The sequence below is a fragment of the Leopardus geoffroyi genome, chromosome B3, assembly GCF_018350155.1.
Source record: "Leopardus geoffroyi isolate Oge1 chromosome B3, O.geoffroyi_Oge1_pat1.0, whole genome shotgun sequence".
NCBI classification, from domain to species: domain Eukaryota; kingdom Metazoa; phylum Chordata; class Mammalia; order Carnivora; family Felidae; genus Leopardus; species Leopardus geoffroyi.
The window spans coordinates 86,596,619-86,619,285 of NC_059337.1; the positions used below are offsets into that span (position 1 = coordinate 86,596,619).

Here is a 22,667-nt window from a genome sequence, read left to right on the forward strand (position 1 = left end):
CATATGAGTGAAGTCATATGATATTTGCCTTTCTCTGACTAATTTCGCTTAGCATAATACCCTTTTGTTCCATCCACATAGTTGTAAATGGCAAGATTTCATTCTTTTTGATTGCCTGGTAATACTCCAGTGTGTGTGTGTGTGTGTGTGTGTATACATACATACATATATACATATATATGTGTATGTATATATACACATACATATATACATATACATACATGTATACACATACATACATGTATACACATACATACATATATACATATATATGTATGTATATACACACACACACACATACATATATATACACCACATCTTCTTTATCCATTCATCGTCGGTGGACATTTGGGCTCTTTCCATACTTGGCTATTGTCAATAGCACTGCTATAAACACTGGGATGCATGTGCCCCTTTGAAACAGCACACCTGTATCCCTTGGATAAATACCTAGTAGTGCAATTGCTGGGTTGTAGGGTAGTTCTATTTTTAATTTTTTGAAGAACCTCCATACTCTTTTCCAGAGTGGCTGCACCAGTTTGCATTCCCACCAGCAATGCAAAAGAGAGCCTCCTTTTCCACATCCTTGCTAACAACTGTTGTTGCCTGAGTTGTTAATGTTAGCCATTCTCACAGGTGTGAGGTGGTATCTCATTGTGGTTTTGATTTGTAGTTCCCTGATGATGAGCGATGTTGAGCATTTTTTCATGTGTCTGTAACCATCTGGATGTCTTTTTTGGAGAAATGTCTGTTCATGTCTTTTTAGTCCGAATTCTGGCCTCATCTGAATCTCACCTAGTATATAATAGGCAGTCGGAAAATATTGGCCATAGTCCTGCTGTTAATATTATTATACTATATAGTCTGTAACCACTTACTTATAGAGTGACCTTTAGATAGTTTCTAGCATTCCTGTCTAATATCTTTTAGAGTATTTCCTTTAGCCTCCCCCATTTTTTTTTTCCTGGAGACCAAATAAGTTTGATTTTTGTTTAATTCTTTTAATGAAACTATAATCCCATTTTTACATCATACCACTATGGCAGAAAGATTAAAGTCTTATGGCCAGTTTGAAACTACAGCTGCCATGGTGATTAAACTATTCAATAGTCCTTCTTGAGTAAAGGTACGAGTAGGTCTTCTCCAGTGTAGTGGAGGTATATACTGTTATACTAGCTTAGTGAGGCATCCAGTCCACTCTTGAATAGATTCATCTTTTTTTTTTTTTTTTTTTTTTTTGAGAGAGTGAGAAGAAAAACACAAGTGGAGGAGGGGCAGAGAGAGGAGAGAGAGAGAGGGAGAGGGAGGGAGAGAGAATCCCAAGCAGGGTCTGCACTGCCTCAGCACAGAGCTCGAACTCATGAACTACGAGATGATGACCTGAGCTGAAGTCTGAGGCTCAACCGACTGAGTCATCCAGGTGACCCTAGATTCATCTTTCTAAATGGACTGCCAGTCTTGACCGGTCTTCCAGAAGAGAGCACCATCTAGTGTTTCTATTTGTTATAACAAGTGTATTTCTTCCTGATGAAATGCTTCTGGGAACACCATCTGGGCTTGGTTCAATAATCTGAGTCCATCCCTAGGGCTCTGTTGTTGCTCCTTGTTTGTTGGGGCCAGTGTTGACAGAGCTACCACAAATCCTGTTGGCATTGAGTACCTGTGGCCTGAGTGTAATTTAAATATAATGTACACATCCAAATGTATTTTGTGCCCCAAGAAATAGTCAATTAGGTGTATTTCACTTTCAGATGAAGTTTATTTAGTCTGCATAAGAAACAGGTTTGCTATAATAGCCCTTTCCTGAATTCCAGGAGTGAATCTATTCATGTTATGTAGCCACTATATTGCGTCATATTCACTCTTTTAGGGACCATTCTTATTCCATGAATGCTGTTCCATTTGCATTCATGCCTTTTATAACAAAAAGAGCAAAGCAGCAGACTTTTTACACAGTGAGTAAGCAGCAAGTGATATTTTTGTCCTCATACCCCAGTAATTTTCTCAGGAGGGAGTGATGTTCATTGGTGGCAATATAACACACCAAATGTCTGCCACCTATTAGAGTTTATCCCACCTGAATCACAGGTAGAATCTTTGTTAAGCACTACAAAGCAATCATCGTGATAAAGATAACCAACAAAAATATGACTCAAATGACAGACAGTTCTAATTTACTGCCGTTTAGATGTGTCATTAAGAGGATTTTCCTTGATATGTTCTCTTTAAATCCCTTCACATCAGCATTTGTTCAGTTTTCACATGCTAGAGGTAATGGATCAGCTGTTTTCTCCCAACCTTAGTCATTCTTATTTTCTTGCTCTGAGAAGTTCTTGTGGCAAAAGAATAGTGGCATCCTTTTTTGTGTCATAGCCCATTTCCCTACCTTATGATTGACCACTGTTTGTTTCCGCTTATATTTTTTTTAACCTGTATTTTTCCTACCCCGGTGGAATGCTGTGATTTGGTCACGCTGCCTGTCCATACAGCAGGCAGTTACAGCAGACTTGCTGAAAGCTTTGCTTTTGTTTGTTCCCAGGTGTTCCCAGGAAAATTTTATACAATTTGACAAATCAAGAATTATAGGCACTCTTGCTTGGTAATGAAGTAGTACTTCTGGTTAATCTTAAGTTAGCTATATGTGGTGAAGTCATGAGCCACTCCAAAGTTTCCTTAAGAAAAGGTACAAATTGTATGTTATGGATAACGTGTCTTGTGCAGCAATATCTCCCTCTGTTGGCACTGTTATCCTGTTCTGAGCACATCTGGGTCTGGCAGGATGAAAGAAAAATTTGTGAGGTGGGGAAGATAAAACTGTGAGGTGCATCATGTCCATCCCCTAACTGCCATTCTGGTTCCTAGAAACTTTTCCAGTGGAGTCCCCTCTTACTTCCTCTCATATTTAATTTTAAAATACAGTGCCCCAGTCAAGTTAACCAGCCCTTGATGCCCTTATCTTCTATCATTTAAGTAACAGATGTTTTAATTGCCCATTCCAATTTTTAATGAGATCATTACTTTGAGGGTAATAATATTTTAATTCCTTGCCCATTTTTATAAATAGGTAACAATCATAGGAAACATACCCAGGTGGTTGAAGCTGATAAGTTATTCTCTGCTCCTTTAATTTAATTCTTGTCAATTGCTTTTATTAAAGTACGAGCAAAGCCTAGAGTACAGTAGGTGTCAATTCTAGTCACTAATCATTTGTTAGGTCCCTGTAGTAGTGGTAGGGGTCTAATATGGTCCACTTGCTGCTTGTTTTGTTTTTTTTTTTCTAAGTAGGCTCTATGCTCAACGTGGGGCTTGAACCCGTAACCCTGAGATCAAGTTACATGCTCTACTGACTGAGCCAACCAGACTTCCCTACTTAAATTCTTTTTTTTTAAATTTTTTTTTTTCAATGTTTATTTACTTTTGGGACAGAGAGAGACAGAGCATGAACGGGGGAGGGGCAGAGAGAGAGGGAGACCCAGAATCGGAAACAGGCTCCAGGCTCTGAGCCATCAGCCCAGAGCCCGACGCGGGGCTCGAACTCACGGACCGCGAGATCGTGACCTGGCTGAAGTCGGACGCTTAACCGACTGCGCCACCCAGGCGCCCCAACCCTACTTAAATTCTTAAAGCAGAAGTTCCCTTAACATTTTTCATGATCCCCTTAGTGTCTTAGTAATATTTTCATGTGCTTCTAAGCTGCTCCCTTCTGCCCCCTTCTGTTCGTCCACATTAATTTTTGCATGGTATTTGCTTTTTATCCCAGCAATGCAAAGATATGAAGTCATTGAAAAGAATGTAGACATCTACTATTCTAACAATCAACTCCCTTGAACCAATAGTTCACATGATATTTAACGGATGTTGCTATTTCCTGTGAAAATTTAAAATATGCATGGAACCCCTCTGTGTTTGTTGTAGTGTTTGGAGATACCTTGGCACCTAATTTGGGAACGATAGGTCAAAGGCCATTTTCAAGCCATTCATATTGACTATGTGTGTGAGTGCACATGTTCTAATCTAGAAGATTGTTCATTAATCACAGATAAAATCCATTCGATGGAGTGGGTATGTGTGTGTGGTAAAATATACATAACATAAAATTTACCATTTTAGCCATTTGCAGGTATACAGTTCAGTGGTATTAACTACATTCACAGTGTTATATAACCATTGCTGCTGTCTATTTCCAGAACATTTAACTACCCCAGATAGAAACTCTGTACCCATTAAATAATAGCTCCCCATTCTCTCCTTTCCCAAACCCTGGTAACTTCTATTCTCTTTGCTGTCTCTATGAATTTGCCTGTTCCAGGTACCTCATATAAATGGAATCATAGAGTATTTGTCCTTTTGTGTCTGGCTTATTTTATGTAGCATAATGTCTTCATGTTGTACCATGTGTCAGAATTTCCTTCTTTTTAAGGTTGAATGATACTCCACTGTATGTATATAACACCTTTTATTTACTATTCATCATCTGTCAATAGACACTGGGTGTGTTTACACTTTTTGGCTATTGTGAATAATGCTACTATCAACATTCACTTACAGGTATCAGTGTTTGAGTCCCTGCTGTCGATTCTTTTGGGTATATACCTAGCCGTGGAATTGCTGGCCCATAGGTAATCTTATGTTTAACTCTTTGAGGAACTGCCAAGCTATTTTCTACAGTACCTGCATTATTTTTACATTCCTGCCAGCAATGCACACAAGTTTCAGTTCCTCTACATTCTTGTCAACACTGGGTACCTTTAGTTGTTTGATAATAGCCATCCTATTGGGTGTGAAGTGAGTGGTTTTGATTGGGATTTTACTAATGACTAGTAATGCTGATCATTTTTTCATGTGTTTGTTAGCTCTTTGTATATCTTATTTGAAGAAATATATATTCAAGTCCCTTGTCTTTTTTTTTTTTCTTAACTATTGAAGGCTGTGGTAGTCAGTTTTGAGACTTTTCCAGATTATATTTGCAGATTATTCTTTGTTGTGTGTGATCACTGATGTCTCTGTCCCTTTGGCTCATGTTCAGCTAATATTTTTACAGAGTTTCCTTGAATGCCAGGAGCACTTCCAGTCTTTGCAGATTGCCTCTTTCTTAAGCACTCCTTTAGCCCTTAGCTAGGCTTGCTCTGAACCTAGTGACTAGCCTGAAATGAAAGCTTAAAGTCTTCGTAGGTATTTTCTGAACTTGCAAGTAGCTTTCTAAATTCCTCTATATACTTGGGCTGCTTTCTATGTCTTAATTTCCCAGACTCTCCCCCCAGTTTCTCTTCCAGGTTTTAGATTGTCTATTTGATGTCTCCACTCTTCTTACCCGGGGTGTCAGTTGCCTTACAGCTTTTACAAGCAATGTTTGCCCCTTTACCCACCTGCATTCCAAGTTAGGTGATACAGAGGCAGATGCTTTGCATCAGTCTTTCAAGTATCCCCCCAGACAGGATAGAACAGATATGTACAATAATTTGCATATCAGGTCTTTTCTGCTATCCTTTAGAAGAATGAAGAAGCTGGGAACCAAGCTGCTACTGTTTCAAGAACAAGACCACCGTTGCACTAGAGAATGGATGAGGGAACAGTAAGAAAACACCACAAAATTCTCCTGCCATTTTGAACATGGCTTTTTCTTGATTGGGTGTTTGCTTGGTCACTATTAACTTCTGATTGTTTCCCAGAGTTTCAACAGAGTTGGTTCTGACAGTTCCTGCTTGTTTTTTAAGAATATTTCTTTAGGGTAATAAGAGCTTGGAGCTTTCTATTCTGCCATTTTGCTGTCATTCCTCCTACAGATTTTTAATACAGTTTTGCTTGTGTGATCCATTGCTCATTCATTTGATGAATTCAGGATGCTAGCTCTAGAGGTCTAGGGCATTTATCTCTGCATTCCAGCCCCCCTCTGAACTAGCACTTTCATTTTTTTGATAAAGTTCTCATAGGGATTTCTATAACTGGATATTCCATAAAGGATCATTTTTTATTGCCCAATCATCCAGGGCCTTTTTGCCATACTGTACTGGAATGACCCAAGATTTTGTGAATATCTAGATCTTTCCCCAGAGACCCATTTTGCAGATTTCCTTTACTACCTTCTACCACAGTTTTACTGTCTGCAGGCTGTATGTGCCTTATTTTCAGAAACATTGCAGCTGTCAAATAGCCAATGGTATGCTAGTAATGGTAAGAGATTGACTCTCTGGAGGAAAAAAAACCAAAAAACAAAACCCCTTATTTGCTGCCTTTTTTTTTTTTTTTTTGCTGTGTAATACTCCTACTATACCTGAAGCATAGATGGTATAGTAGGAGTTGGATAGAGAAAAATGGCTCTTGCAGGCTAGCGTTAGCACTCCATTACAGTTAGGGAACTCGTATTGTTAAAACGAATGGTACATTTTGCTTTGGCTGACAATCTTAGGGTTCACATTATACAGCAATCCAAACTGGGAAGTTCTGAGAGGGCCTCAGAAATGGTGAGTAGGCCTGTATGTGAATGTAATGAACTCCTCCTGAACTTACCTCTGGAATACACTCTTGCATAGGAGATTTCTGTTATCAGTAAGTAAGTTCTCCTGAGTGGCCTTCTCCTTATTTGAATGATTCTTTGACAGCATCTGGAACATGATGGTTATTTCTTGCTTCAGGATTATTTGATGACCTTCGATGATAGATGCAGTTTCTACCAATATCAATAACAAGATAGCTGCAGTCTTTAAAAGGTCTGTATTTAACACTTGCAAGGGGCAGTTTTCCAATCTCTAGTCATCTCCTGAGAGTCTGCTGAGGTGTAATAATCAGTTTACGCCTAAGGCTCCTGTCTTCCTTTATGTGTCAGCATTGAAGATCCTTCTAAATTATTTGAGCACTGAGGTCCTAATGTTCTAGACTCTTGGACCTAAAGGCATAGCCTGGGAGACAATACTTTGTGAGTCTTTTATTGATTATTTTGGCTGAGGGCCTTCTTCAAATTCAGGTATCTTTTTTTTTTTTTTTTTTAATTATTTTTTGAGAGTGAGAGACAGAGTGTGAGCAGGGGAGGGGCAGAGAGAGGGAGATAAAGAATCTGAAGCAGGCTTCAGGCTCTGAGCTGTCAGCACAGAGTCACATGTGGGGCTCAAACTCACTGTGAGATCATGACCTGAGCCGAAGTTGGACGCTTAACTGACTGAGCCACTGGCACCCCAAAAGTCTGTTATCCTTAAACATGTTGTATATTTCTTCTCCCAGTCTGTTGCTTGTCTTTTCATTCTCTTAAGGGCATTTAAAAATATATATATATTTAATTTGAGAGAGCGAGAGGGAGAGGGAGCATAAGTGGGGAGGGGCAGAGAGAGGGAGAGAGAGAATCCCAAGCAGGCTCCCCACTGTCAGTACAGAGCCCGACTCCAGGCTTGATCCCATGAACTGTGAGAACAGGACCTGAGCTGAAATCAAGAGTTGGTTGCTTAACTAACTGAGTCACCCACGTGACCCTCTTAATGGCATTTTTTGATGAAGAGAAAAATTTTAGTGATTGACAAATTAGACTTCATTAAAATATATAATTAGTGTTATATGTATACTTTTTAAGAAATCTTTGTCCATCCCAAGGTCAGTTAGATATTCTTCCTTGTTTTCTTTTAGAAGCTTGATTGCTTTAGATTCTATGTTTAGATCTGTGATCTAGCTCAGATTAATTTTTTGGTATAGTACAAAGTAGGGATTGAGGGTAATTTTTTCTGTGTGGATACCCAGTTGATCCTGCATCATTTATTGAAAAGATTAGCTTTTTCCATCGCTGTGGATTGTTTGCCATAAATTAGGTATACGTGTCTGTGTGTGTGTGAGTATGTGTGTGGTGAGGGTCTATTTGTGTACTCTTTATTCCACTGAATTATTCCTGTATCCTTGCACCAGTATCACACTGTCTTAATTACTTGGCTTTATAGAAATAAAAGCATGTGTACTGGGAAGAAAAAAATGTCTTTTTTTTTTTTTTAATTTTTTTTTTTTTTTTTGAGAGAGAGCACACATGCATGCACAAGTTGGGGAGGGGCAGAGAGAGAAAGGGAGACACAGACTCCAAAGCAGGTGTCAGGCTCTGAGCTGTCCACACAGAGTCCGATGTGGGACTTGAACGCACGAACTGTGAAATCATGACCTGAACTGAAGTCAGATGCTTAACCAATTGAGCCACCCAGGTGCCCCCAAAAATGTCTTTATTAGCAAGCAACATAATTATATATGTAGCAAATCCTGAAGCCTCTATAATAAAATGAGCAGAGTTTATAAGTGAATTTAGTGAGGTTGTAAGTTTCAAAGTCCAATACAAATATCAATTGTATTTCTGTATATAGCAAAGAAAATTGAAAAAGTGAGATAAAGCAATTACATTTAGGGTTGCCTCGGTAGCTCAGATGGTTAAGGGTCCAGCTCTTGATTTCGGTTCAGGTCATGATCTTATGGTTTGTGAGTTCAAGCCCCATGTCAGACCCCATGCTGTCAGCATGGGGCCTGGTTGGGATTCTCTCTCTCTGTCCCCCTCCCCCACTCTCTCTTGTGCACTTGCTCACTTGTGTGTGCTTGCTCTTTCAAAATGAATAAACTTAAAAAAATTACATTTACAAAGCATCTAAAGGCATTAAATACTTGGGGTAAACTTTATTAAATACGTGTAAGACCTTTACACCAAAAACCATAAACCATTGCTGATAGAAATTAAAGAAGACTTAAGTAAATTAAGAGGTGTGCCATATTTATGAATTAGATGGTTAAACTTTTAATTTCTTCTTAATTCATTTATCTCTGTCGGAAATTCTGGCATGCTCTTTAAAAAGAAATTTACAAGCCAATTCCAGTATTGATATGAAAATGCCCAGGGCTTAGCCAAGCAATATTTTAAAAGAATAACAAAGTTGTAGGATGATACCTCCTAATTTCAAGACTTAACTGCAAAACTGATGTAATAAAGGCGATTTGGTATTAGTGAAAGGATAGACGTGGAATACAAAAAGAGCCCAAATACAGACCCCCACATACATAGCCAACTGATTTTCAAACAGTGCCAAGGTAACTCAATGGAGGAAAGATAATCTTTTCAGATGGTGCTGGAATAATGGGAAAAAGTGAACTTTGGTTTTTGCCTTATGACTATATACAAAATTTGAAATCAATCATTGATGTAAATGTAAAACCTAAAACTATTAAACTTATAGGAGAAAACATAAAAGAAAATAGCTGTGGCCTTAGAGTTGGTAATATTTCTTAGAACACAAAAATATTAAGCTAAAAGAAAAAGATGATAAATTGGACTTTATTAAAATAAAAATATTTTCCCAGATGACACCATTAACTAAAATGAACAGGCAAGCCACAGACTGGAAGAAAATATTTACAATGCTTATATCTGGCAGAGGACTTGTTTTCAGAATATATTAAGAACTCTTAACCACTGGGGCACCTGGGTGGCTCATTTGGTTGAGCATCCAACTCTTGATTTTGGCTCAGGTCATGCCTGGAATCAAGCCCCGTGTCGGGCTCTGCACTGACAGTGTGACACCTGCTTGGAATTCTCTCTCTCCCTCTCTCTTTCTCATTCTTTTTCCCTCTCCTGCGTGTGCATGTATGTGCACATAATCTCTCTCAAAATAAATAAATGAACGTTAAAAAAAATAGAATTCTTACCACTTAGTAATTAGAACAAGTAACTCATTAAGAAAAAATGGGCAAAAGAGTTCAACAGACACTTCACACAAGAAGTTGTATGAATGGCCAATACGCATTTGAAATGATGCCTATCATCATTAAACAGGTTATTCAAATTAAAAATCATAGGATATTACTGCATACACAAGAAATGATTAAAATTAAGACTGAAGTAAGTCATGGAAGTAACAGCATGGTGAATATAGTTAACAATACTGTGTTTATATTTGAAAGTTGTGAAGAGAGTAGATCTTAGAAGTTCTCATCACAACAAAAAAAATTTTACAACTGTGTTTGTTGTATGTTAACTAGGCATTGTGATCATTTCATGATATATACAAATATCTAATCATTGTTGTACACCTGAAACTAATATAATTATATATGTCAGTTATATTAAAAAAAACTGGTAAGGCAAAACACGTCTGTTTTGTCTTTTCCAGTTTGTACCATACCAGCTACAGTGAACAGTAAAAGATAAGTGTGTGTGTGTGTGTGTGTGTGTGTGTAAATTTACATATTTATATTTATATTTATATTTATATTTATATTTATATTTATAAAAAGACTGTCCATACCAAGTTTTAGAATGTGGAGCATCTGGAACTCTCACCCACGGCTGGTGGATGTGTAAAATGGTACAACCACCTTAGGAAACAATTTGCTGTTTCTTACAAAGTTAGCATGATCCAGCAGTTCGACTCTGGATATTTATTCAAGACAACTGGGAACCTGTGGCTGCAAAAAGTTTTGTCCTACCACACTTATTACTGTTTTATTCATAATAGGCAACAATTAGAAACAACCCAAATATCCATTAATAGGTGAATGGATAAACAAATTGCAGTGTATTCACACAATAAAAAGGAATATTACTGAGCAAAAGAAACAAACTAGTGTTTTATACATCAGTGAATCTCAATTATGTTAAGTGAAATTTCAGATACAAAAGAGTATTGGCAGGGGCTCAGCTGAGCTGGAGAAAGCTGATTGGCTAGGTGTCACTAGCAGTTAAAAAAGGTAAGCCAAAACAAAATTAATTGTCAAGCCTTTAATCACTTTATGTGGTGGTATATAGCAAGAGACTAAATGGGGAAAGCACTAACTTCCCACTGGCCCATCTTTTCCCATGGAACAATGCACCCATTTGAGGGTGAGGTGGATCAGCACAGACATGGGGGTCATCTCACAGCCTAGGGAGCCCCAAACAAAAAGCTTCTGTATTTTTATGGACCCAGGTTGAGCAATGGGGGCTTCAGGGGGTAAGAGTAGAGTACAGAGAGGAGGGAGAGAGGGAGGGATTAGGAGTGGAAAAGTACTATTCACTGAGTCAAAGTGGAAAAAAAGTATCCTCCTTCCCCCACCATTTAAGGAGATCTCCTGATGAAGATCTTCCAGATGAAGAGACCCCTGAATAGCTAGTAATACAGATGTGCCTAAGAGCCTGGCCAGCCAGGTGGGCTGAGTTCTTGACTACAACTCTCTTCAGAGACTGCAGTTCAATGGTTGTGCAATATCTGGTGTAGGGAAAGCAACTTCTTCCTGGGAGGCCTGCCAGATGAAGGCTTTGTAATTGCCTGTGGTTGGGTTTGCAAAATCACACATAGGTTTTTGGCTAGGAGCTGGACTCTTCAAGTATACATTGTATAAGCCCATTTATACAAAACTCTGGAAGTAGCATCTAATTTATATAGTAAAGGAACACAAATCAGTGGTTGCCTGGGATTGGGGAGTGGGGTAGATTTATTGCAAAGGGGCATGAGGCAACTTTATAATGGTATTTTTTTGTTATACTATTGCAGACAGTTGTCAAAACTCACCAAATGTGTACTTAAACAGTGGATGCAACTTTATATAATGCAAATGATATATCCCTCTACTTTCATATTTATATATAACATGCTTATATTGCTGCTTCTGGATCCCCCTTACCTCAGTCTTATCACAGATTTCATTACTTCCTGAAGCTATCAAAGATAGGCAAAATGTCATCAGTCACATTATAGGACAGAAAGGCACGCGCGTGTGCGCACACACACACACACATACACACACACACCCTAAGTATTCCAAGCAGAAAGGGCCTTATATAGGGAATTAGAGTTTATAAAATTATTCCAAATGCTGGAACAGAAATTAGAGATTATCTGTAGACCATGATTCAGCATCATTATATTACTGTTGCAATCTAGAGGTCAGAAAGCTGATGCTGCTGCCACCACAACTGGCTGTCATACCAGGGGTCTCACACTAGACATTAGACCAGTCCCTGCCACCAGAAACATCCATGTCTGACTTTACATGCTGAAAGCAAACAGGTGTCCTCTGCCTTACTTTCTTCCCATATCTTGTTGGAGTACTACATCTACTTGGTAAAACCTTTGTTTACATTTGGACTATGAGCTGCAAAGAGACTGGAAAATGTAATTTTTAGCTGTTTACGTCTTCCAAATGGAAAGGAAGAGTAAAAGTTGGGAGACCCAATCCAGGTAACTCCTACAAGGAGGTAGGTCTCTGTTGATATGTCTGCCCCTGGTACACCTTCACTTTCTGTTTTTCAACCTTCTTACATAGTTATATTGCAATTATTTAGAAAAATATATAGTATTTACATTATTATGGTCATGTAGGTGCTAATCATAACTAATACATGTATATTTTATTTTCCCTTCCCCCTCCCTTGCACAGCTTTTTGCTGTAGTATTTGTTTTGTTGCTTAGTTTTTTGTGTATTTTTATTGATTGAACCCCAAACTGTCTTAGTTTTTGAATCACTTCTCAGATGCCTGGAGTTTTCTTTTCTTTCTTTTTTTTTTTTTTTTTTTTAATAGGCACTTGTACAGTCAAGTTCTTTTTTTTTTTTTTTTTTTTTTAACGTTTATTTATTTTTGGGACAGAGAGAGACAGAGCATGAACGGGGGAGGGGCAGAGAGAGAGGGAGACACAGAATCGGAAACAGGCTCCAGGCTCTGAGCCATCAGCCCAGAGCCCGACGCGGGGCTCGAACTCACGGACCGCGAGATCGTGACCTGGCTGAAGTCGGACGCTTAACCGACTGCGCCACCCAGGCGCCCCCTTTTTTTTTTTTTTAAACGTTTTATTTGTTTTTGAGAGAGGGAAAGAGACAGAGTGCGAGTGGGGAAGGGTCAGAGAGAGAGGGAGACACAGAATCTGAAGCAGGCTCCAGGCTCTGAGCTGTCGGCACAGAGGCTGACACAGGGCTCAAACCCACAAACCACGAGATCATGACCTGAGCTGAAGTCAGATGCTTAACTGACTGAGCCACCCAGACGCTCCTGAAGTTTTCTTAATGCCGTCAGGTTTGAATGGTTTCCCTCAATGTCTGGTGTATAGCTGTTATCCCATGATTTCCCTCATCATGATCTTAGGTAATCTTTTTACCTCTCTCCTTAGATAGGACCTCTGTTTTCTAAAACCAGGGTCTACTTTCATGCTTTACTCCCTTGTTTTGGTAGAGCACATTCTCTGCCAGCTTCCTGAGAAAGAATGTAAAGGTGGGTAAAGTATAAAGAAATACTTTTAGAACATTGCTAATCCATATTTTTTTCTATGCTCTGAGTGCTATCATATGCTCTTGGCCAGTGAGAAGACTGCAGTTTGTACTATATGCACTCAGCGTTTAAGTGTGGCATTGCATTCTGCCATTTGTTTTGATTTTTAGCAAACAGTTTTGAACAATTGGTAATAGGAGATGTGTAAGTAATAATACTGGACTATAAAAAATGGAGGGGTGCCTGGGTGGCTCAGTTGGTTTAAGTGTCCAACTTCAGCTCAGGTCATGATCTCACAGTTTGTGAGTTCGAGCCCTGCATCAGGCTCTGTGCTGTCAGTGCAGAGCCTACTTAGGATTCTCTGTCTTCCCCTCCCCCCCCACCCCAATAAACAATAAAAAAATAAAATAAAAAATGGAGAAACAGTGTCATGCTGATATTAACAGCAATTATATTGGTGATTCCCTGTGCCTTCATGTGAACGTTGAGGAAACAGGAAAAAGATCAGCAGGCTTAGCATTATTAAACATCTCTTCATATTATGAAGGGTATTAAATGCATCACTCTGATTTGTACCTAACAAAACAATATAGGTGTGCCGTAATTTCAGGAATTTGATGAAACTGAAGGATCATTGCCAAAATATGATGCTGGAAATGCATCTCTATAGGAACTAAGAAATGTTGACACTGTGTAAATCTCATTCAAGTTTTCCTTTCCAGGGACACATTCTCTGTACTAATCAGAGTATAATTATTTTGCTTTTCCTTTCTTTTTTCTGTTCGCCCCTTCTCTAACCTTTATTGGACATATGTTAGAACTTTTATCTTCCCTGATTCTTCTTTCTCATATTTCCAACTCTGTTACTCTGTGCTGCATTCCAGGGAATTTCTTCTCCCTTGTCTCCAAATCATCAATTTTCACTTCCATTGTTTTCTAGTTTTCACTTCATCTGTCATTTCAAGTTCAGTGAACATATTTCTCATTTCTGTGATTTCTGCTAGGCCATTTTTTGTATCTATCCATGCTTATTTAGTAACTGCCTGATCTTCTTTAATAGTTACATTGCTTTATCTGGCAATTTAAAAATCATACCTATTTTGATGATTGATTTCAGATTGCTTAGTTTTCTCTAATTCAATTGTGAACCCCCACCTCTTTTTTGTATGTCTATAGTATCTTTTTTTACAACAGATTACTTCATATATTTTATAGTTTTGAATGGCTGTGAGCTTATTTTCAGAAGATTTTATCTTGTAAAGGAATCTAGCACATGACCTTTTTTTTCCCTTTTAAACTTCTGGCTGGAATACAGGTTACCAGGTTGTTAAAAGTTTTATGTTAGTTGCTTGGTTTAAGTGCAGATTTGGATTCCTTGTCCCGCCACGGTTAAAGGCTTTTGGTTTTGATCTTGGGTAGTTAACTTTTTCACCTAATTTGGCAGGTGCCTTGTGTCTGGCTAAGATATTGAACAGGTGGTTGGAAATTATCTGATTGCTATTTAAGGATGGTGAAAGTCAGTGTAGTTGAACCTCTAACTCAATTTGCCCTCAACATTTTCATGGACTGCTTGGCTTCAAGTCCCACTTTGTTATGGTTTGATTTTGACAGGTGAATATTTACCTTTCTTTTGAGATTTATCTGTGTTTTAAAATATTTATTTAAAAATATTTTAGTCAGTATTTTAAAGTTTGGAATAGTAGCTATCAGGAGGTATTCCAGCAAATGTTTAATTATTTCAATCAGAATGAATTTGAGTTTGCAAATAAGAATCTCAAAATAAAGAATCAAAAAAGAATTAAACTGGGGGAGCCTGGGTGGCTCAGTCATTTAGAGTCTGACTCTTGATTTCCGCTCAGGTCATGATCCCAGGGCTGTGGGATCAAGCCCCGTATGAGGCTCTGTGTTGAGTGTGGAGCCTGGTTGGGGTTCGTCTCTCTCTCTCTCTCTCTCTCTCTCTCTCTCTCTCTCTCAAATTAAATTAAATTAAATTAAATTAAATTAAATTAAAAAAAAAAGAATTAAAGAATTAAATTGGGTGTAGGACCTGACCTGTGACTGTCATTTCACCTTAGATTACATATACTTATTTCTTTCACTGATATGAAGTTATTACTTAGTAAAATAATTTTATTGTAAACAGTGTGATGAAGTATAAAATTTACCTAATTTGTTGGTTCAACCATAGACTTAACATGTATTAAAAGGTGACAAGTGTTGAAATTTTGAGACATGGTGTTATAGTCATGATCACTATTTCTGCTTATGATTCTTCTATGTAAGTCATCCTCATTTAAGATCACTATGCCTTTTCAAAGAAATATGACTGTTCTACAAATGGGAAAAATCCTCAGGAATAGAAATAAATGTTCTGTAAATAAAATTAGAGAATATTTCAAATTTATATAGTTATGACTACAGCATATCATAAACTTGGTTACTTACATTGCAAGTCAGTAGCAGTAACTTACTAGGATGTTGCTTCAGGGTGTAGCAGATGGCCTGTAATTAGCTTGGTGAGGAAAATGTTTGCTAAAGGTGACAGAGTGTACCTACCCTGTTTCCCATATGCACTAGGTCATTGGTAACATATTGTCTTAGCTTCAGGAAGTTGTTAGATTAAGGTCAGGGAGTAATTCCAAAGCATTTTAATATATTATCTATTTTAGCATTTAATATATATTATCAGCTGATATTATTTTCTTTTCAGTTCCTGTATGCTAAGATGAAATTTGTAAGCTTTTCTTCAGATAACATGCAGTATAAATCCATGTGAGGTGTGTGCCTATGTATCTGTGAAAGATGTGCATGCAGTATTTGTTGCATGATATGTGTATATATATATCAGGCGTGAGATTGATGGGGTTTTAATAACATTCTTATAGAACATGGAACACTCATTGCTGGTCCTGTGAACGATTATTTAATGGGTTTTGCTAGCAAGTAAATAATGCTGTATATGTCCTTTAATTTTACACTGTGTGTTTTAAACTATTATGGAAAATCCTAAATGTACAAGAGTAGCGAAACAATATGAACCTGTATGTACACATAACAGAGCTTCAACAATTGTCCTTCGTGGTTCATGTTAGTTAATCTTGTTTCATCTTATTCTGCCAGCCTTTATGAATTCGGCTCCCCTAGCCCTCCAATCTCTACCCATCCCTATTCCCTCCACAGGATGATACATATTAGTTTGTATTACATACCTCAACCAGGAGGCTTATAATGTTTGATTGCTGTTTTGTAATACCTTAGATATTTATGGCAGTTTTTGTTTTCTCTTTTTCTTCACAGTTTATAAAAGGTTTTCTTACACAATTAGTAGTGTAAAATGTCAAATTATTTATACAGCCATTTTGAGCACAGCCACATCATAGAGCTGCAATTTTCTTGAAAGAAGTAATGTCTTATGTTTTAAAATGGAAGATCATCAGTGTCTTTTGAAAAATGTCTTTAAAAAATTAAAAGCACACATTAATGTATTTAATACTTTAGAACACTGTATAATTGTATTACTATTAATTTTTTTATAAATATCTTTAACTCAGTTGATTTGCCATTTAGGAATGTTTTCTAAATGTATTTTCTGAAAAATTTTTAGTGAACATGTACTGATCCTAAGAAACTATATAGTATGATGAAGAAAAGAGATAATGGAATATTTACATATAATTTATGGTTGAAATCGTAATTTTAAATGCAAGAAGTATCAAAGTGTTTATGGAAGGAAATTACTATATATAGGGTGGCTTATATTTTTCTTTTCATACTGTATTTTTATTGTTAACTATGGAATATCTATCTTAGGACCATATTCTTACTACATACTTTTCGTTAATGAAAATATTTATTAAGAATGACTTAAGAAATTACATGAGCTTTTGTAGTTCTTCAGTTAAAGGAGACTGACAGCTGTGATTTCCTAGATATTGAACAAGAAATTAGAGCCTAACATTTATTTTGCTGTTTAAAGATTTTGTTCTAGTAATTATATTTTGCAACCTAGAAGTTGTCTTTAACATTACAGTTTAAAAAGTGAAATGCATAGTGTGCAGGCAGCACTGCCCATTGAGAATGATTAGGTACTGTAATGTTAGCAAATGGCATAAACATTGTATTATACAATGTATGCATTGCTATTAAGTGTTGAAAACAGGAGGGAAAGTATAACTTGTTTTTGGAATATGTTGATTCTCAGCTTCTATTTGTTAATGTCTCAGTAACTACAAACTACAGAGAATTATTAAATAGCTTTTTGATAAAAATCTGTTAGCATTATGATGTGTGATAATTAATTAAGACCTTATGTGGTTATTTGTACTTTATTTTAGCAAGACAGTTTCTAATAGCTGTTATTTCATTTGATTTCAAGTGGCTGCTCATACCAGTTGTCATTATAGATTGATTTAACTTGCTCTAATACTTTTTTACCTTTGATATGCCAAGAACTTCAATTGGTTGTGTGGAAATACAAGCCTTTGTGTAAAGGAGTAGGTAATTGCATCAGAACTTGGCACCCACATGAATCTTATGAAAACAGGCTGTTTGTTCCCTAGAGAAACTATTCTATAAGCTGACTTTGTTTTTATATTCTGTTCTGTGCTAGATTAAGTGATTTAGTTTAGTTTGGCCTAGGGCAAAACGTTTCGGGATATTTTAGAAAATCCTGTATCTCATTAGCTCTCTGAAAATAATACTAGTTTTAAAGTTTTGGTTTTTAAAAATTTATCAGAAGGCTATGCAATGCGATTTCCATTTTCAAAGTGTCATTTGTAACTGGCACTAAAAACAGTCACAGTGTTCCAAGTGGTATATTGTTTTGCCCTTCAAGTTTTGAAAACATGAAAGCCGTTTATTTTAAACACCAAATATTTATTTCCTCTTAATTTGATGTCCTTCCTTGACCTTCAGTGATGAGTAATTTACCTTTTTGATTAGTAATTTCTTGATTACTAAATATATAACATGAGAACTATGTGTGACAAACATACGGTAGTCATAATATAGAGAAACTTATTTTTATTATAAACCCTTTAATAAATTTTTTCATTACAAACTTCAAAATCCTGAACACTGTGACTTTTATAAATAAATAGTCCCTAACTGAACAAAGAAATGTGATTGTTTTAAGAAATATTTGCATAATTCTTAGGAAACTTATTTATTTTAAACTTTTCCAAAAAATTCCTACCATATATTAATTTAAATTTTCACTGTGCTTAAACCAAGCAAGCAAGCAAACAACCATAATAAAGTATAATTATAAAAGAGTAATTAGGCAACAATAATTTTTTTTCAAAGTTTCAAGGGAATCATAAAGATTATGTCCCTTTTATTCACTTTATATCTCTCAGGTGTAATATGGTTTCCTTCAAAATTTCCTGTTCAGTTCCAAGATTATTAATAAATATTTATTAAGTTAAAAATTGTACATGCACATGGTTAAAACATCAAGTTATGCAGATATAAAATGAAATAAAAATACTTCTTTCTCAGCACGCCCGAGTGGCTCAGTCAGTTAAGCATCCGACTTCGGCTCAGGTCATGATCTCACGGTTTGTGGGTTTGAGCCCCGCATTGGGCTCTGTACTGACAGCTTGGAGCCTGGAGCCTGCTTTGGATCTGGGTCTCTCTCTCTGCTCCTTCCCCGCTCATGCTCTGTCTCTCTCTGTCTCAAAAATAAAATAAAAACATTAAAAAAAATACTTCTTTCTCTCATTCCTCTGTATCCCCACCTCAACTCTTAGGTCCTTTTTTCACAGTAACCACTGGTAATAGTTTCCTGAGTATTCTTTGCTTTGCCTATTCAAGCATGTATGCATATGCAAGTATAGTTTTACATTTCTTTCTGTTTTTACTTTTATGTTTTGTACTTGCATTGTTTTGGCCAAAGACAAATTCTGAGTAGGAAATTTATTTATCTTATTCACCACTGCCTATCTATCTCCTAGAACAGTGTCTGACATATAATATATAAGTGCTTAATAAATGCTTGTTGAAAGAATCTTCCACACACAGTACATGTATGCATTTATAGTATAAACCATACAGATTTGCTTTATGGTTGTATACTTTATATTCTCAGTTTTCTGTTGATGAACATTTATGTTAAGTCTGTATTTCTGCTAGTCATTGATCCATCTATCCATCCATCCTCCTTTCTATTAAATATATACTGAGTAGTTACTATATGCCAAATACCTTCTAAGAATATAGATGAAGGAGAAGATCCACAGCCCTGCTTGCATGTAATTTACATAGACTTGTAAGTTGGCTGAGATCTATCAAAAACAATGAAATAAAACCTAAACAAATTAAGAAATTTCACGAAGGCAGAACCATGGGTACTATCCTACTTCAGGTAGGATGGCCAGAAGAAGGAAAGAAAGAAAGAAAGAAAGAAAGAAAGAAAGAAAGAAAGAAAGAAAGAAAGAAAGTCTGAATGATGAAGAAAATTGTTTCGAGCTTTAGAAAAAAAGACTTCTAGGCAGAAGGACAAGCAAGTATAAAAGCTCTGAGTCAAAAATAACCTTGGTGAGTTCAAGGAACAGAAAGAAATCAAGTATGACTAGAGCGTATTTTCTCTTGCAAATACTGCTTCAGTGAGTGTCTTTGTACATAAAAATATATTTTACATATTTTTCTAAATACTTCTGGTAGTAGAACTGAGGGATGAAATAGTATGTGCATTGTAAGTTTTGATAGCTATGGAGTGGGGCCTCTTTTATCCCTTATCCTTTCTCCTGAAACCTCTTCTTGCTTTTCCTGGCTCTGAAGACCTTGGATTATCTAGAGCTTTGTAGGGAGTGGGCTGTGACATGAGGCACAGTTAGTGAAAGGAATTCTTTTTGGAAAAGAATGTGCCAGGAACTGTGAATGTTTGAGAGACTTTGGTCTAATAAGAAGAAAATCCATCAGTGGAACATATGCATATATGGTATATATTGAGTTATGTGATAAAATATTTGACTCTCCGAAATACAGTGCTCTCCATTAGCCTTTTAATGAAATCTTTTCAATGCAGAAATTAGCAATTTCTCCACTAAGAAATATAAAATTTGGAGTTTTTTGGTTACGGTTGGATATGAATGAGGCAGTGTTACAAATGATTCCTGGTTTGACACTATTGAATTCAATTTACAAAAATTGTGATTAAATTAAAGATGTATTATGAAAAAAGTGCCATTAACTAAAGTCCATCAAGAACCGTTGCTATAATATGGCTTTTGCAGAGGAAGATAAGAAGGGTATCTCCTATTTAACAAATCACCCTGAGAATGGGTCTTTTTTTTTTTTTTTTTTTTTTTAATGTTTTATTTTTGTTTGAGACAGAGACAGAGCATGATCTGGGGAGGGGCAGAGAGAGAGGGAGACACAGAATCCAAAGCAGGCTTCAGGCTCTGAACTGTCACCACAGAGCCTGATGCAGAGCTCCAACCCACAAACTGTGAGGTCATGACTTGAGCTGAAGTTGGATGCTTAACCACTGAGCCACCCAGACGCCCTCAGGGCATCTCCTATTTAAAATAAATTTTTAAAAATCCTGGTACAATGTATTGGTACATTGGTGAAACCCGTTTTTAAATAAAATGCCTCTTTACCTAAAAGGCATTGTTTTAATTTTAAAGGGGCGATGTCAGAGTCACTTATAAATTTTTAGGCAGATTAGGAATTTTAGACTGGTCAAAGAGCAAATTTTGGTTCATGAGGTGTTTTACTGCTGAGTAAACAAGGAGAGTCAAGTCACATTTCAGATGACAGAGATGTTTATTTAAATTTTTTCATCCTTTGTTTTTTTGATAGGGTAAAGGTAGGAAATTTTGGCAGAAGAATGCAGATTCCCATCTACCTAGAGAGAAAAGGGGGTGTGCAGTTTCCTTAATTATTATTTATTTTTTATTTTTTTTTACATAATAAGACCACTTCCTTTGAGAGTAAAAACAACTTGAAGGAATAAGGTTGGGAATCTGTGATACAGAAGATCTTAATTTAACAGATGCTAATGTGGTGTGTTCTGTCTGTTAAAGACTTTTTTTTTTTTTTTTTTGTCTTTTTTAACCTGGGTAATTTTTCCAGCACAACTCATAAACACGTTAGTTGGGAATTGTTTTTATTTTGCTACTTGAACCTGGTAAACATTATTAACGTAAAGCAATTAACTTATATTTTGTCTGTGATATAAGTTAGACATGATAAGATGTCTATATAAATCATCCAACTAGTTTTAACATGAATATATAATTTTTGATTGAAACAAGTTCTTGATGTCAAATCTTAAAGTGAGTGTAAGGAAAGGAGTTGGTATTTTATTAGTCTTCTCCTTTGTCCTAAAATTAATAGAAATATAAAATATGTTGCATGTTTACAGAAATCTTTTCCTTTTACAATATGTAGATATATAAGTTGTAATTATTTGAATCATTAGAACATCTAATTTTTGCTTGACAATATGCAAATGTGCCATTAAATCTGTTTTTTAAGATTTTTCCAGTTTAATGTCTGAATCCAAATTCATAAAGAGTTGGAAAAATGAGATGTCTGAGCTATAGGATTCACAGGGATTTCATATGAAGCCTATTTAATCAGGATAACACTGTTATTAATATTCATAATGTCAGCTGGAACACAAATGACAGACTATGGGGCCTAAAAATTTTACTTGGTGAATTTATTAAAAGTAGCTTAAAAAATTAATGGAATTTAAGTAAAGTTGGTGAATATGAAAATCTTGTGTTAGCAGAAAAAAAAATCTCTATTAGAACTTTCTTTAAGACCATTTTGCATTGATGTCTTTTGACAGATTTCATTGGTACTTAAAGAAGAGAGATGCATGAATGGTCATTTAAGAGGATTTAAACACATTGGCACATTAATTTTTACATGAATAATAAGTACTTTCCAAAAGCAATTAACTTACAGTGTACAAGATATGAATTGAAAAATAAGACTGTGACATCAAGGGCAAAGCAAATGTGCTGTACATTTTAAACTTAGTGGCAAGACTTTTAATATTTTGGTTTATTCTATTTTTATAGTTAGGATATGACTTAGAATATGGTTATTTTAATGCATTTGAAAGCATATCAGAAGAGCAATAATGTTTCCTCCCTCCACAAAAGTATTGGTAGTGTTAAACATTATCCACTGCGAGTATTGCTTGCACCTGTTGGAGAATTAAGCATTTGTTGTGCTATTGGTAATATTTGAGAATATTTGAGAATCTCAATTTAATTTTATAGTTAGTCAAAGGGATGATTCTCATGGGGCTTAGTGATTCAAATACATATGTGTTAACACAGATTTATTGATTATAGTATAACTTAAATGTATAACAAATAAGCTTCTTATAGATAGTGTGAGAAGTTTAGTTAAGAACCATCTGAGTAGTATACAAGTCAATTTGTTCTGAATTTTAGCCTAAGGAAGTAAAAAGTTGGGAATGGTATTAAGTAAAATCAGAATGCATTTTACTTTGTGTATC

The 22,667-nt window shown here is 36.2% G+C and overlaps 1 protein-coding gene across 4 annotated transcripts in view; it reads left to right on the forward strand.

Moving 5' to 3' along the window:
• The window catches only part of MIPOL1 (mirror-image polydactyly 1), a 328,723-nt gene that overhangs the window by 42,757 nt on the left and 263,299 nt on the right, over nucleotides 1–22,667 (forward strand). The window contains exon 2 of one of the 4 annotated variants that reach the window (XM_045450737.1): nucleotides 20,990–21,051. The exons of 2 other annotated variants lie outside the window; for them this stretch is intronic. The gene's annotated coding sequence lies outside the window, so the exon portion shown is untranslated. Of the gene's footprint in view, nucleotides 1–20,963; nucleotides 21,052–22,667 lie in introns of those variants that run through there. One more of the 4 variants, XM_045450738.1, reaches the window with a different exon arrangement.